Source organism: Nothoprocta perdicaria, unplaced genomic scaffold (genome assembly GCF_003342845.1).
Source record: "Nothoprocta perdicaria isolate Ctin4 unplaced genomic scaffold, notPer1 scaffold_15, whole genome shotgun sequence".
Lineage (NCBI taxonomy): Eukaryota > Metazoa > Chordata > Aves > Tinamiformes > Tinamidae > Nothoprocta > Nothoprocta perdicaria.
Window position 1 is genome coordinate 810,061 of NW_020454649.1, and position 13,484 is coordinate 823,544.

General features: G+C 39.9%; 1 long non-coding RNA gene across 1 annotated transcript in view; it reads left to right on the top strand.

Moving 5' to 3' along the window:
- The first annotated feature begins 2,874 nt into the window (after positions 1-2,874).
- Positions 2,875-13,484, top strand: part of LOC112943520 — a 212,183-nt gene continuing 201,573 nt past the window's right edge. Inside the window, exon 1 of the long non-coding RNA XR_003248609.1 lies at positions 2,875-3,079. This is a non-coding gene — a long non-coding RNA (uncharacterized LOC112943520). The remainder of the gene's footprint in view (positions 3,080-13,484) is intronic.

Here is a 13,484-nt window from a genome sequence, read left to right on the forward strand (position 1 = left end):
TCCTATTGCTCAGAGGCTTTAGCTGCACTGTGGTAAATGAGATAAGTGTCAAAATGGTTTGATGACTTCCTGTGTCGGCAAGTGAGACTTGGAAAGAAACCAGGGTTGGTGGCATGAGTGGAGAATGACCCTTTCAGAAGAACTGCGATATCGATGGAGCTGTCCTTTGCARGCTTGCTTAAATTCAGTCAGAAAATTTGACTTGGTGTAAATATTCCTGCTCCCAGGCAGAAGGAATGCAGACAGGGAAGTCAAAGCCCCTGGAGAATTAAGCTGACATGTGTATTTTTAAATGCCTATATTTGTGAGTATTTAACTCGCATCTGCTCGTTCATATTTGTGAGTATTTAAAAAGCACTGCCAAAAAACTAAAATCTACTAAGGTTAGAAACTTTTTTTTTGGGGGGGAGGGGGGTGTGGAGGAATCAAATGTAGTAAGTATAAAAGTGTTACCCCTTCCTTCCCTATTCTCTAATTCCTAAAATTCTCTAATTTTAGCATTTGCCATGGGATAGATAACTAGAGGTTGGGGTGGTWTGCTTGAAGAAGATTGCTGTTTGCTTCCCTTGATAATATTTTTGCTGTGACAGTGATCAGTAGAAACAAGGTTTGGATTAGATGATGCATCAGGGTGAGCTGTCGTAGCTGCTGTTTGTGTTCAGATATGGATATGCCTGGTTGCGTTCATGAAGGAATGAGAACTGTTGTCTTGATGGGAGCTTATACGTAAAGATGAAGTGTTGTACAATGTAGGCAAGGGGATGGCTTGTGGGGTAGAGAAAAGACATAATTGCTACGCCAAAAAAGGAAGAGAAGTTAAATTTAAAATTAATTTTTAATACAAGAGTAAACAAAAGTATGTGTGACTGGTGGAGCAAAGCTGGCCTTCCATCCTCTAAAGCAGTTCCCTACAGTGTCCTTGAACCAGCTGTCCTGTAGCTGCATGGTTTTGAGTTGTCTACCTGACAAAATTGCTGGGTTTACKTACCAGCAGAAACCTCTTGTTTAATGTTACAACTAAATATGGTCATGATAGACATGGCAAACATGTTTATAAACACTGTCATATTAATTTGCCATCTTCTTTGCTCAAGTAAGAGTGCCATGGTCAATTTATTTGGACATCTTTGCTAGCTAGCCTACAGCTGCAAGCCCAAAACGAAGGAGGTGTTTACCTCTATTTATTCAGTCATAATATTTCAGTTACAGCAATTTTTCTTTTTTTTTCTTTTTTTCTTGCTGGAACAGCCTRCAGTAACTTTTTGATATAAGGCATGAGGATTGCTTTGGGGATCTCGTTCCACAGAGAGCTCCATTAGGCATATTTGGCTCCTCAGATCAAATGATTGATTTAGAAACCTGAAGAGTTTATTATGAGTCCCATCCAATTATGACTTCCTACATTTTTTTTTAGGGGGAGTTGGGGGAAAACAGATTGGTTCTCAGGAATGCTTTATTTTTGGATATAAAGTTCCTGAACGAGTCTAGGAAAGCATCAGGCGCACAAGGYTGGCATTGTGGGCGCCAAGTGAGATGGCACTGCCTTCATCTTGAGCCTGGGCGGAGAGCACGGATTGTTGCTGGGAGCGCAGAGGTGTTAGGGCTGTGACTGCTTTTGTACTGTGTGGGGTTGAGGTTCAGCCAAGGCCTGTACCTGCTGCAGCAGGATGCCTGCATTAATACCCCAGTGYAAGTCTGGTAGTTGGACTGGCTGTGGGGCTGAGAATGCTGAACTCGCTTCATGAAAGGTGTGAGCAGAAGAACAAATGCCACCGAAGAAGACTCTCAAGAAACCTTTGTGAACTTGGTGCTGGATATTTGCCCTGGCCAGTATGTTTGACTATTCTTACCCCCCTGTCAAAGTGGGGATGGGGATGGACAGGCTTTTTGCTGCCTATAGATGGCCAACAGATCACTTCTACCTTCCCCTGTTTACATTTTCTGACTGATGCAGGGCATAAGAATGACTTCTAAAGTAGTCCTYTAGTCACTCTGGAACTATTATTATTATTATTTTTCCCCTTAACCCACTGCACTCTGAAAAATGTGTTTTCTCCCCCTCCCCCAACTCCCTGCCCTCCACTCCCAATTACCACTACTACTGTCCTAATCTTCTAGGTTATTTAGTACTCTTACCCTAAGTCAAATACAATTGCTGGCTCTGATATACTGTAAATGATAATCCAGATTAATTCAGTCTTTCATGAAGAAATGGTTCCTGTTCCAGCTGTAGAGAAATCCAGACCACCCCACAGAAGATACACACATGCACGTACACACACGCACGCGGGCACACAGTATGGAGCATGCCTTGAAGAAACTGTAGCTAACCACCTTATTAGTATTCCTCCCTCCTCTGTGTTTCACTTGCAGCAACAGAGGGCTGAGCAAAATGCAGTAGAACAGGGACAGAGACAGAGCTGGCAATCATCTCAGTGCAGGCTGCTGAATGTAGGGGGTGGGGGAGATGCAGCAAAGCAAGATTAATAACCTTGCCATAATCCGGTGCACCCTGGAAGGAGGTACCTCTGGTGACTGAGCTGTTCTTGTCTTGATTAATTGGACGGAGTGAATGAGTGGCTGGCAGTCCACCTGGTTTGGAGGCGACCCCCAGGTTTTGCTGCTCGCTGAATCCCCTACCCATCTGGGAAGGTAACAGTGAGACGTACCATCTGCAGCACACGCAGCAGCTATTGGAGGCTACCGACAGTTTGCACTACCTTTCTTTTTTTTCTTTTCTTTTTTTTTTCCTCCTCTCCCTGGTGAGCGAGAAGCCAGGTATGTTGTACAGTAGGATATTTCTGTACTCCAGCTACTGAATTTCACAATCTGGTCCTTCAGCTACTCCCCCCCTCCCCCCGCCCCCCCAACACGCTCCCTTTTCCAATTGCCTTGGACTTCTGGGCTTACTTTTGGCATCATCTCCTAGAGGCATTTTGCCGGGGGATGAGAGATCGGTAAATGGAACCTCTGAAAGCTGATTGTTTGGCTTCTGTGTGACTGAGGAGAAAAAGAATCAAGTTCGGACAAAGGAATTAAGTCGTCTTTGAAGAAGTTTAAAGAGGAACGCATACAAAAGGTAGGTCTGGGGGTTTGTCTGCCCCTTCTGTCAACTACCCCGGTCACGCTTGTTTGTTTTAGCTTTTTTTTTTTTTTTTTTTCCCCAAGCCCAAACATAAGTAGTAGGTGTGTATAGTGTGTGTGGTGCATTGCTAAGTTCTGCGTTTATTTTTCTCCCTTTTCTGATGATATGTCATTTGTGAAATAATGATCCATATTGCTGGGAAATRTGGGATAGTGCTGGAAAGCCCTTTTCAGAGCAAAGGTATGACAATTTCTATGGAGAGGATTTTTTTGTTTATTAAACAAGCAGAAATATTTAGAAAAGGCTTAGAATAAGCAAAAAACAAATCTTATGCAATATMTTCAATAGAAATCTCCATATTTTCATAAATCTTCTTTTGTTTTTCCTCTGCATTTGTCTGCTCTGGTATGATGAATATGCAAGTAAAAGCTGCTGCTGTTTTTAGCTGAAGTAGAAGGTAGCAGAATGGAAATTTTAGTGATCCACAAATCCTCATTGTTGTGGGAAGTTTATCTGTCATGCTTCTTGTTAATCTTTTGAAAGCTTTTTTTATTTTTTTTCTTGASACTACAGCATTTATGTAGGGTCAAAATATGTAGGGTCAAAAAATTAAAATTCAAAGGAGACGAGCATGCCAATCGCAAATGAGTTGTTGTTGGCGCTTTAATTCTTGGGATGGAGAGAAATGTGCTAGCAACCAAGTGTTCAGGTGACCTACGTAAATGCCTCATCCAGTGAGGTTCATAGTGCTCTAATAGATCTCCAGGAATATTAATCATAAGTCCATGGTGCTCGGTCCTAAAACCTTCTATGTGTCTTCCCCGTTCTCGCTCTCCCCTGTTACATTTTCTCTCCGGATGTGCGCCCCCCCACCATGCCATTTCTGCAGTAACATTATGATCCTTATGGTGTTTTCCATCTTTCTGTTATTTAGTGGAAATAGTGTAACATTTAATTGCAATGGAATTGGAACTCTTGTAGCTGAGGGTTTCTTTTCTTTTCCTTTTTCTATTACTGCATTGATAGCACTTAGCATTTCCAAGGAGGTAAGGGGGGAAAAATAATGCCTATAAGTATTTTGAAGATGCTTGATTCTCTGGTTGGAATTGCTGAGTGCTTATTCCTTCTCAATTRTGTGAATATATGACTAATATTGGAGTCAAATACATATATAAGATGTATTTGAGGAACTTCTGTATATTTAGCTGGTTTATTTAGAAATGTGCAGATTAAAGTACAGTTCTACTGAGCAGTCAGATCTTAGAGGGGTTTGTGTATGTATGGGGTATGTATGACTGCATATGTAAAGAAAAAAGATGAAGCTGTGCAGATTGTGCATAAATTCCTATTTCATGTGTTCCTGCAGTTGATCTATTCAGCATAGTGTAATGAGCTTTCTCTGTAATAGATCCTGTGTTGTAAAGCTAAAAACTTAATGAAAAGACTCTGCTTTGGAGTAATGAAATCACTTACRTTATTGCATCCTGTCAGTCAGTTTTTGCCTGCCTCTGGTTTTGCATAATAGCTTTAGARGGGGGATTAAGGAAGAAAGGAGAACTGGGTATAGGTGTGTTTCCTGTCCTTTTCTGCAAGTGATCTGCTCTCCTGCATGTAGTTTTACTCTGATTATGACAGACAAATCTCTCTGGCCAGGATGCTGTTGGACATAGTCTTGCCCTGACTCTACTCTGTACTTTCCTCAAGCCTTATCATAGCTCACTGGGCAAGGAGCTTTATTTTTATATTTTTCCTTTTAAACTATAGGTAATAGTTTGTRTGTAATACAGCCCATGTGCTCTTCAGAACCTCACTCCCTGCTTAGACATGAAGCAGGCAATGAAGCCATTAAAGCAGAGACACTGAGTGCAAGAAAGGAAGAGGGAARCATTCTGCCTGAGAACAAGGAAACTTCTGTGCAAAGAGCAGACATACTTGCTCCACTAGTAATCCCACATATACTGATGTAAAATATAACTTATTGAAGTGTTCCCCAAGTATTGCCCCATTCCCTAAACTGTGGGGGAAGGGAGTCATCTGTATGATTCAACTAAGAATGCTGACATCTAACCTTGGCTGAGACAACAGGAAAAAGTTCTCTTGGTATGTTGTCAAGATAAAATTAATCATCCTTCTTTGACCATCAAGCCTGCAGGAAYGATACCAGGTGGTGGATTTTTATATAGTGTTATTTGTTTATATACAATGGTACATATTTAGTAGACTGAATAAGCCTCCCTAGTGCTTCTGTGTCTCATTCTACCCAAATACTTTTTGGTTGTTTTGGTAGACTTACTGGAAAGAACCTTACATAGATTTCAGTTCTGATTTCCTAGGTATGATTCTACTTTTTCTATCTGTCTCTGTGTGTTTTATACACAATCTATATAWCATGTTACCATTTAGGAAACTAACATTGTTCCTGTAATTTCTTCTTGCCTTGTAGCARGAATGGAAATAAACAACAATATATTTATGCAGGAAAAAAAGCTTTAGCAGCAGTTGTGTGTATAAGAAGAACCATTCTTAAAAACGTTTTTATCACACTTTGATACTTGTTCTAGGAAGCATTCTCTTTCAACTGCATTTCATGAGTGGGATTGAAGGGATGTGTGGTGTTACTGTCAGGCAGGGAGTGCTTCATGTTCTGTGCACGGTTTGGGGGCTCCAGGAGCTTCTCTCACTGTTGTACATCTTGCTGGAATTGTGAAGAACTTGGAAAGCTCTTGTGCTGGACATTAATAAGGAAACTTTCTAAGCAGAAATGTAGGTACAGTGAGAGTCTCACTGGATGAGCTGGATTAAATAAGAACATGCAAGATTTAAAAAAAAAAAAAAAAAGAAAGAAAAAAAAGAAAAAGAAAAAGTTGAACCAACAGCCTTTTCTCATGGTTCAAATTAGCCTAATAGGTGCTATAGGTGCTAAGGCTTTTCAGAACATCTTTTTGTCTACCTAAGACAGGGCACTTCACGCATTCCTCCTTCCATCTGAAACAACATGGTCTGATAGTTGGTAAGTCAATTTTAGAGCCCTACGTGGACCGTAAGGGGAGRAGGTAGAGAGCAATTCCAAGACTTGAACCAAAAGCACAAGCTCTGTGTGGTGACTGAGTACATAACTCTCTGCTGACTCATCACTGTTAGTCTAGAATATCCCATTAAGTTAGTGTTAGCCAGACATTAAGTCTGGCTTTGATATAAGCAGCTGGAAAAGCTGTTTATAAGTAAACACACACGGCTTGAGAATATGTACTTCTCCAATGGCAGGCAAGATGAACAATAAATTCCTGTGGGGACAGTTGGTTTTCTTAGAGATTTAAGAGAATTAATGATAATTGAAATGTACTACTCTTGGACAGGGAAGGGGTACAAACATACCCCTTCGGTTGACCAGTTGATTGAACCCAAGATTTTATTGCTCCTTCCTCTCTCGCTTCCCTTTTCATGTAAGGGCTTCAAGCGTGTAAGGGTCTTGGACACAAAATTCACATTGTGGACTGAAAAACAATCATGTTGCATCAACTCAAAATTTCTAAGCAACAGATTAATACTGACTAGCTGCCACCCATGTACCTACTTGAAAGTGTGAAAATGAGRTTTGTGAGATGATTTAAATTCTTGTCTTTCTAAATGTTTTTGGTTGCTTTGGTTGTCTTAAAGACACCTTGTGCTGCTTTCTGCTATCCACACTTCCATAGATTGGAGGTGTCTTAGAGTTCCTTAGGCTTTTATGAAATTAATGCATGCTCTTGTTTAGAGTTATAATAAATACCTGAGAAAACATTAGCTTTCGGCAGCAAAGTCAGAGCTCAAGAAAGAGAGTGTCAGCGTGGCACATGGATGCAGGCATTTGCTTCTAGGGGCTGTTTGTTCAGGTTGTTAAGGCATAGTGATATTCTCCAAGTTAACAATCAGGTGCTTGGTGAGCTTGTTGAGCCTTCTACAGGTGTTTCCTTGGGCTGAGGAGGAAGTTTCCTATTTCTGCAATATCTAAACCATCTTTGTACAAAGGCTGTGATGCAAGAGCTCTTACTGCTGAATTTAGACTGGTTTCATAAGAAATAGTACTGTTGATCCTGCAGAAGGATGGTAGGCAGAGATTTCTTGGAAAGCTGAAAACTTGCTTTCTCAGAACATCCACAGCCTAGGCAATTGGAGCAAGGAATTTAGGTCTTTTAGCAGTATCTACCAGGGKATGGGGGAAAAGGCTTTTGAAATAGGCAACACCTTTTCTCGAACTTGCTGTTTTCTATGTAGTTGGCCAAAAATGATAGCTATTCTGTTTGTACTTTCTGTATTCCAAGAGTTAGTGGAAACAGTGTAAAACAAGACTGATTAAATCAGGRCACAACTGTAAAAATGAAGGGCTTACATCAGTATTGTTTTGACACAGATTTACAGTTTAGGAACTGTGACAGGGAGGGTTTCTATTAGGTCTGTTAGTCTCCATACTTCAGCAACTTAATTTACCCCACTGAAATGACATCTTTAATGTCAAGTACTCATCATGCCCAGTGCKTATTGGTAGTTAGAGGCTGGCTGATCCGGTTCAGCTGTTCACACTGAGTGCAAGAACAATGTTGTGTAATTGCTCAGTTTGGCTCCTATAAAATGGCTGAACTGTTTCAAGGCATAGACATGGGGAAATGAGGCTACCTGGTTGTATTTAATTCCCAGTGGGAGCATCTTACTAACTGAGAAGACTTTCTCCTATGGCTGAGCAATGTAACAGGGATCTGTTTCCCACTTGGGTGTGTTGTCAGTTCCATTTTGGGGGGTTTACACATTCCTGCATACGTGTATGCATGAATTTACAAATGCAAGAAGTGGATCATCGGCTGCTTGGACTACTTTGGTGTTTCTAGATAAAAAACAGGTAGAAGTAGACAGAAAAATAACAGGGCARTAACTCTGAAGATGAAGCTCTTTATAAGCTTGCTTGGGTAACAATGCAACTTGTACRGGTTGCACATCAAAGAAAACATGCAGTTTTGCCTGAAGTGGGAGTGTTGTTAGTTTAGCTGGAAAAACGTAAGCCCTGAACCTTGATAGTGAGTCTGAGCTACTGTACTGAGATCTGGTACACAGGTTAGGCCCACATTTGGGACCAAGTGGCAAAGGCTGTATGAGCTAGAGGAAGGCTGCAAGTCAAGGTCCAGGAAAACCAGCAGTTTCACATGTTCAGAACTTATATGGGTATGTGGAAAAGCTGAGTTGAGATGGGGTTGTTAGGAGAATTAATGGCTTCACAACAGTTAAGGTTTGGATCATAAACATGAAAACACAAAAATAGAGCTTGAGGATAAATCAAAGTCAAGATTTAAGACATAACTTGTAAGTTTTAGAGATGTCTGAATWAAAAAAAAAAAAAAAAAAAMCTATATTATCAGCTCTAGTGTATTCAAAGGAATTTGGCTGAACTGGATTGATATAATTTGTTTCCTGGGCAGTAAGTATGGTATGTTTTTTTTCCCACCTTATGTTTTGATATGGAATCTTGTCTGACTTTTTTCACCCGAAATTTTAGCAGCTGCCTGTAACATGTATAGCATATAGGTCTGTATGTAGTAGATGCCACCTCTTGCTGTCCTGTAACCTACAGTAGTGTCACTGAGTTGACTGGAGAACCAAATGGCCTCAGTGAGCGGGGTGTTCCTTAGTCCTTCCTGGCTCTGTGATGTTATGGTAACTTGGGATTTCGTAGAGTGGTGAGTGAGAGAGGATGACCTGACCTCTGTGGCTTTCCTTCTCCTCCTTTGTCATGGATATTCATCGGTTGCTGCAGTAACCTCTTGCTCTCCTTACGCAGGAGTCACAAGCCTTCCAAACCATGAAAGAGCTCTTCAAATTGGGATTCCCTTGACAATCAGCTTTATAGTCTAAGCAGCTTTATAACATACTGAGAACGGTAACAGGAGAGAGGTAACTGGGAGACTTCTTATATTATAAATACTTGGCTTGGCAACGTGTGCTCAAGGATCTTAAGCTTCCTAAAAGAGACTCCTAATCTGCTTTAATTCTTACATTCTTTCTCTTTCTGAGGTAGGTGGAGATGCAAGGTCTTTCACAGAGAAGTTTCACACCTGCCTCCAGATCTCTTGGGCTGTCTGTATTGTAGTATGCTGCCTTGGGATGCCACTAAAAATGAAACATGAAGTCTGGAATTGCTACTTTAAAGTGTCCTATTTCTGGAGATAAGCATCTCTACGTTTCCACTTAGAGCCGAATGTTTTTCCTCCCATGGAGAATACTCGCCACCAGGCAAGTGGTGTTAATTATCCTGTCTTCCTGTGTGGGAAGTGTTAGATTAGAATTTTAGAAACAGAGGGTAAAATTTCATTGATCCTATGAGTGTTTTTTTTCTTGTGAGGACTTATGTGAAGGTAAGAGAAGTAGGTTTAAATCTGTGAAATATCTCATTTAACATAAGAAATGTGTGTTCAACCAGGCATACTTTCAGTATGTAGAAAGACAGAAAAAAATAGATGCTTAATTTCTACAGAATACTTATTAAAAGGTCTTTCTGTAGTACTGTGTTTTTTTCCTCTTTTGACTTTTGAAATCAAAACCTTGCTGTGAATTCTCGAAGTGTTGATCTTTTTTCCACCTGGAATTTAATGGAACCTTTTGGAACCTTGGTCTAGCAATGGGAAAGTCTAACTTCATCTCTTATTTGGCCATAGACTCAGTTAAACCTACCTGCTTGTTTGTGGCTACTGGTGACCCAATTTGAAGTATTTTCTAGTGCTATTTGTTTTTTCTTTTTTCTTCCTCCCCCCCACCCCTTTTTTTTTCCTTTTAGTCTATATTACCCCAAGGCGTAGGGAATGAAGAATTGAGAGGAAAATGAAATAATTAATGATCTTGAGAATCCAAAGGAAATAGAAATGGATAAAGCTGTTAATCTGATATTCATAGATGTAAACTTTCCTATTGGGAATGCGCTATGTGCCATATTAAGGAGGAGATGGTGCATTTTGGAAAGTCATGATTATTCTAATTCTTTGAATATTTGAGAAAATACTGCATATTTCTAAAYGTACCCTAAGGAATTCCAAAGAAGTGTCTTGTTTAAAAATAYATTATTCACCCTAGATGTGTGAATAATACACATTCCACAACTGAATGTTCTCCTTTATCAGAACTCATGTATGTGTAGCTTGTGGGGTTTTTACTGCTTAATGTTGCTGATAGTTGTCCTTTGTCTCCACTCTTAACTTAGCTTAATTAGCTGGTGTCCTAGAGGTCTTTCAAGGGCTCACCCAAGCATCAGGTGTGTAAACAGGGRGATGGTTTGATAAGGATGTCTTCTTGAGGATGAGGATCTGGCCTACAGGTGAGAGAGTACAGAGCATTTTCTGAGCAGTACTTTTCAAATGTTAGGACCACTTTTGCAATGCTTCCAGTTTACATGCATAAAATCACCAAGCCTACTGGTAAGCGTTACAAAAAGCAATGGAGAAAAGGTCACTGCTTGCAGAAGATGGTGTATTTGATAATACTGAGTTTAAGGTTATACCATCTTCATAGCGTTGTTAATAATGGAAATTGCTCTTCGTTAGTGTAATACTATTTTTTTTTTTATACTGCAAGGGAAGGGAAGCATCTTAATTGCTCCACTTTCTAAAACAAATCATGAATGAACTCTTAGTTTTAAGGAAGCTGTCCTCCTAAGACGTAAAACTTATTGCACCAAATAATATGGTTGGAAAAATCAAAACAGTATCAGCKCTCTCCTTTGGCATGAAAACTGCTACTGTTCTTTTTTTAAAAAGTATCTTTTTTTGAAGTCTCATTTTTCACCTAATATGACTTTGTTCCATATTGCTTGTGTCTGTAGCTTCTTTTTTCTTGCTCTGACTTCTATATGGTGAATAATGTATTTAGATTTAAACATTGCATAGACTACTATCTGCTCTCCYAGTGCTTGACTGTTGTCCTTTGCAACAGAAATGAGGAGCTTCTCTTCCTYCCTCTTGTGTGCCTCTCACACGTGTGCTTTTAGTAAGTAACTTATTTTCTCTGCACTACAGTAACAAATATCCTTAATGACCCTTCATTGTGTGCGCAGTGCCCTGAGCTCCACGTGATAAAGAAATGAATGCTTTTACTTGCTTAGGTTTTGTCTCTAGTGTTCGTGKCGTGTCTGAAAGTAGGACTCATTATTTTTATTGTTGAGTGAGTAGTAAAATTAGTCATTTCATGAAACAGAGCATTTTCTCCCTTCTGAGATCRCTCTGTCAAAGTTGCAACGAACTAGGAGGCACCATCAATGTAATGCACGAAGAGTCAAAGTTGCWGTTCAGGTTGTCAGGTCTTTTGTTACCTCTCATCTTAAAAGCAAAAATTTTTAAGCTGTACTTTCATAAGGGCGCAGTTGGAGTACAAACACTAGTCTTGCCCTTGAGTGGGCCAGCTTGTTACTTTTGGTATTTGAATAGGTTTGTGATTGTACTGCATTAGTACAGAGGTAACACAGAAATGGATGAAGTTTGAGATATAGCCAAAGTGCATGCGCTCATCCCTGCCTGGAACTGATGCCACTGCCAAGTGTGTTAAATGAGGAGACAAGAAAGGTGGGTTGTGGCGTCGAGACAGTGGGCAATAGAACTGCCTTCCTGTTGCTTAGAGTACAAGTTAGTGGTAGAATATTAGCCAGGTGAGTTTTTAACCTTGATGCAGCTTTTTGCTTGTGTTCTCGCCTGCCCTATAGTAGGGGATGGATTTTAAATAAACAATGATTTATCTCTTTCCTTGCACTATATAATCCCAGAGTGATCTGAGAAGTGTAGAGCAAGAGGTGAGTTACTAAACCTGATATAAAGTTTCTCCATGGAGACATGACCTTTCTTCCTGGTCTTTTTGTGTCTCGTTTCAGTGGATGTAAAGCCCAGTGCTACTCTAATGCAGCATTTGTTAATACCCTGTCATTACAGCACATGGTAAACAGTGCTCTACACTCACAAGGCTGTCGGTGTTCCCTCCAGGGTAAGGTGTGAGAAAAGCAGAACCTCTACMTCAATTCCATATAGGAGGTGGGTGATTCCCTGCCTGGATTGCTTTGCAGCCACCTCATGCAGCTTGGGGACTGACACCTCTTGGAGGACAGAGAAGGGACACTCAAAGCAACCAGAATGTGCAGTAGCGCTGGCAGGTTGGAGCAATTTTACACAGCTGGTCCCAGTGGAGGATCCACTTGCAGTGTTTGACAGTCAAATGGGACCTGTGGCAGGGGGTTCCGAGCAAGTAAGGCTACAGTATATGAACCTACAGCTTTAGACTGAGAGAAACTCTTCTTTAAGAAGGTCCACATAGCATTTAATAAATAAGAATTATAGGTATCTACAGAAAAGTAATAATGACATGGAAATTCCTCTTGAAGTTGTATAATGTAATAAAACTTTCATATATTACATTTCTGTAGGACTTGTTAAATGATACTTTAGTGTTTAAAGTTTGGGTTATAATTCTCTAAATGATGTAAAATCTCTAAATGGTGCAAAAATAGAAAACTTAAATTGAAAAATAGAATTTTTTCTATGTATATAGCTTTAAAGAGCAGAAGTATGTAGCTTTAGGATTTCATCTATAAGGATTTACACGTGCAAGAGCGATGTAACTTTTTGCTTCATCACTGTTTTAGTACACAGGCAACATCTTAAGTGATGACCAAATTGCTGCTGTTTGACTTCCGCTTCTAGGACTTCAACTATATTGGATAAAAAGGAAGTTAGAGCAGCCTAATTGGGAAAGGGTAGCTGGAGTGGGGAGTGAAGTGGGGAAGGAAGTTCAGAGGCTGTTTTTACTTTGGTTTTGGGAAATCAGTGAGTTAAAACTGAAAGAAAGGAAACTTTTTATGAAAAGAAGGCAAGTCTTATCTCTTATGAGTTTTCAGTTCATTGGGAAACTTGTTTTGACAGAATTTTTGCTTTGTGGATTATGCTGAGCTTTGTGACTTTGACTGCAACTGCATCAGGGATTAATGTTTATTTTGCCATCTTGCTTTAGAGAAACATAGGAGGAAGGAAAAAGGCTGCAGCAGTGTTAGAAAATCTTGACTCTGCGCTTGGAGGAAACAGTTGTGTGGGTTCAGAAGTTCCTTATGTGATACACAGGTGGTTTCAGTTTTGCCTCTGGCAACCTTTTTTCAAATAGTCTTCTAAGAAGTGTTCAAATGCATAACCTTTMCCTAATTGGAATAAAGAAGTCCTGAATCCTTCAAGAGAGCTATTCTCCCCTTATGCCAAGATCTAAATACAGTTTAGAGGATAAAGTTACTAGCGCTCTAGTCCAATGACTTTTTCAGTGTTGGGACAATATTTTCTGTATCATTATTTTGGACTGCTTTGTTATGTAAAGTAACTTGTGATTCAGCTCATGTTCTGATCTAAAATTTTAATGT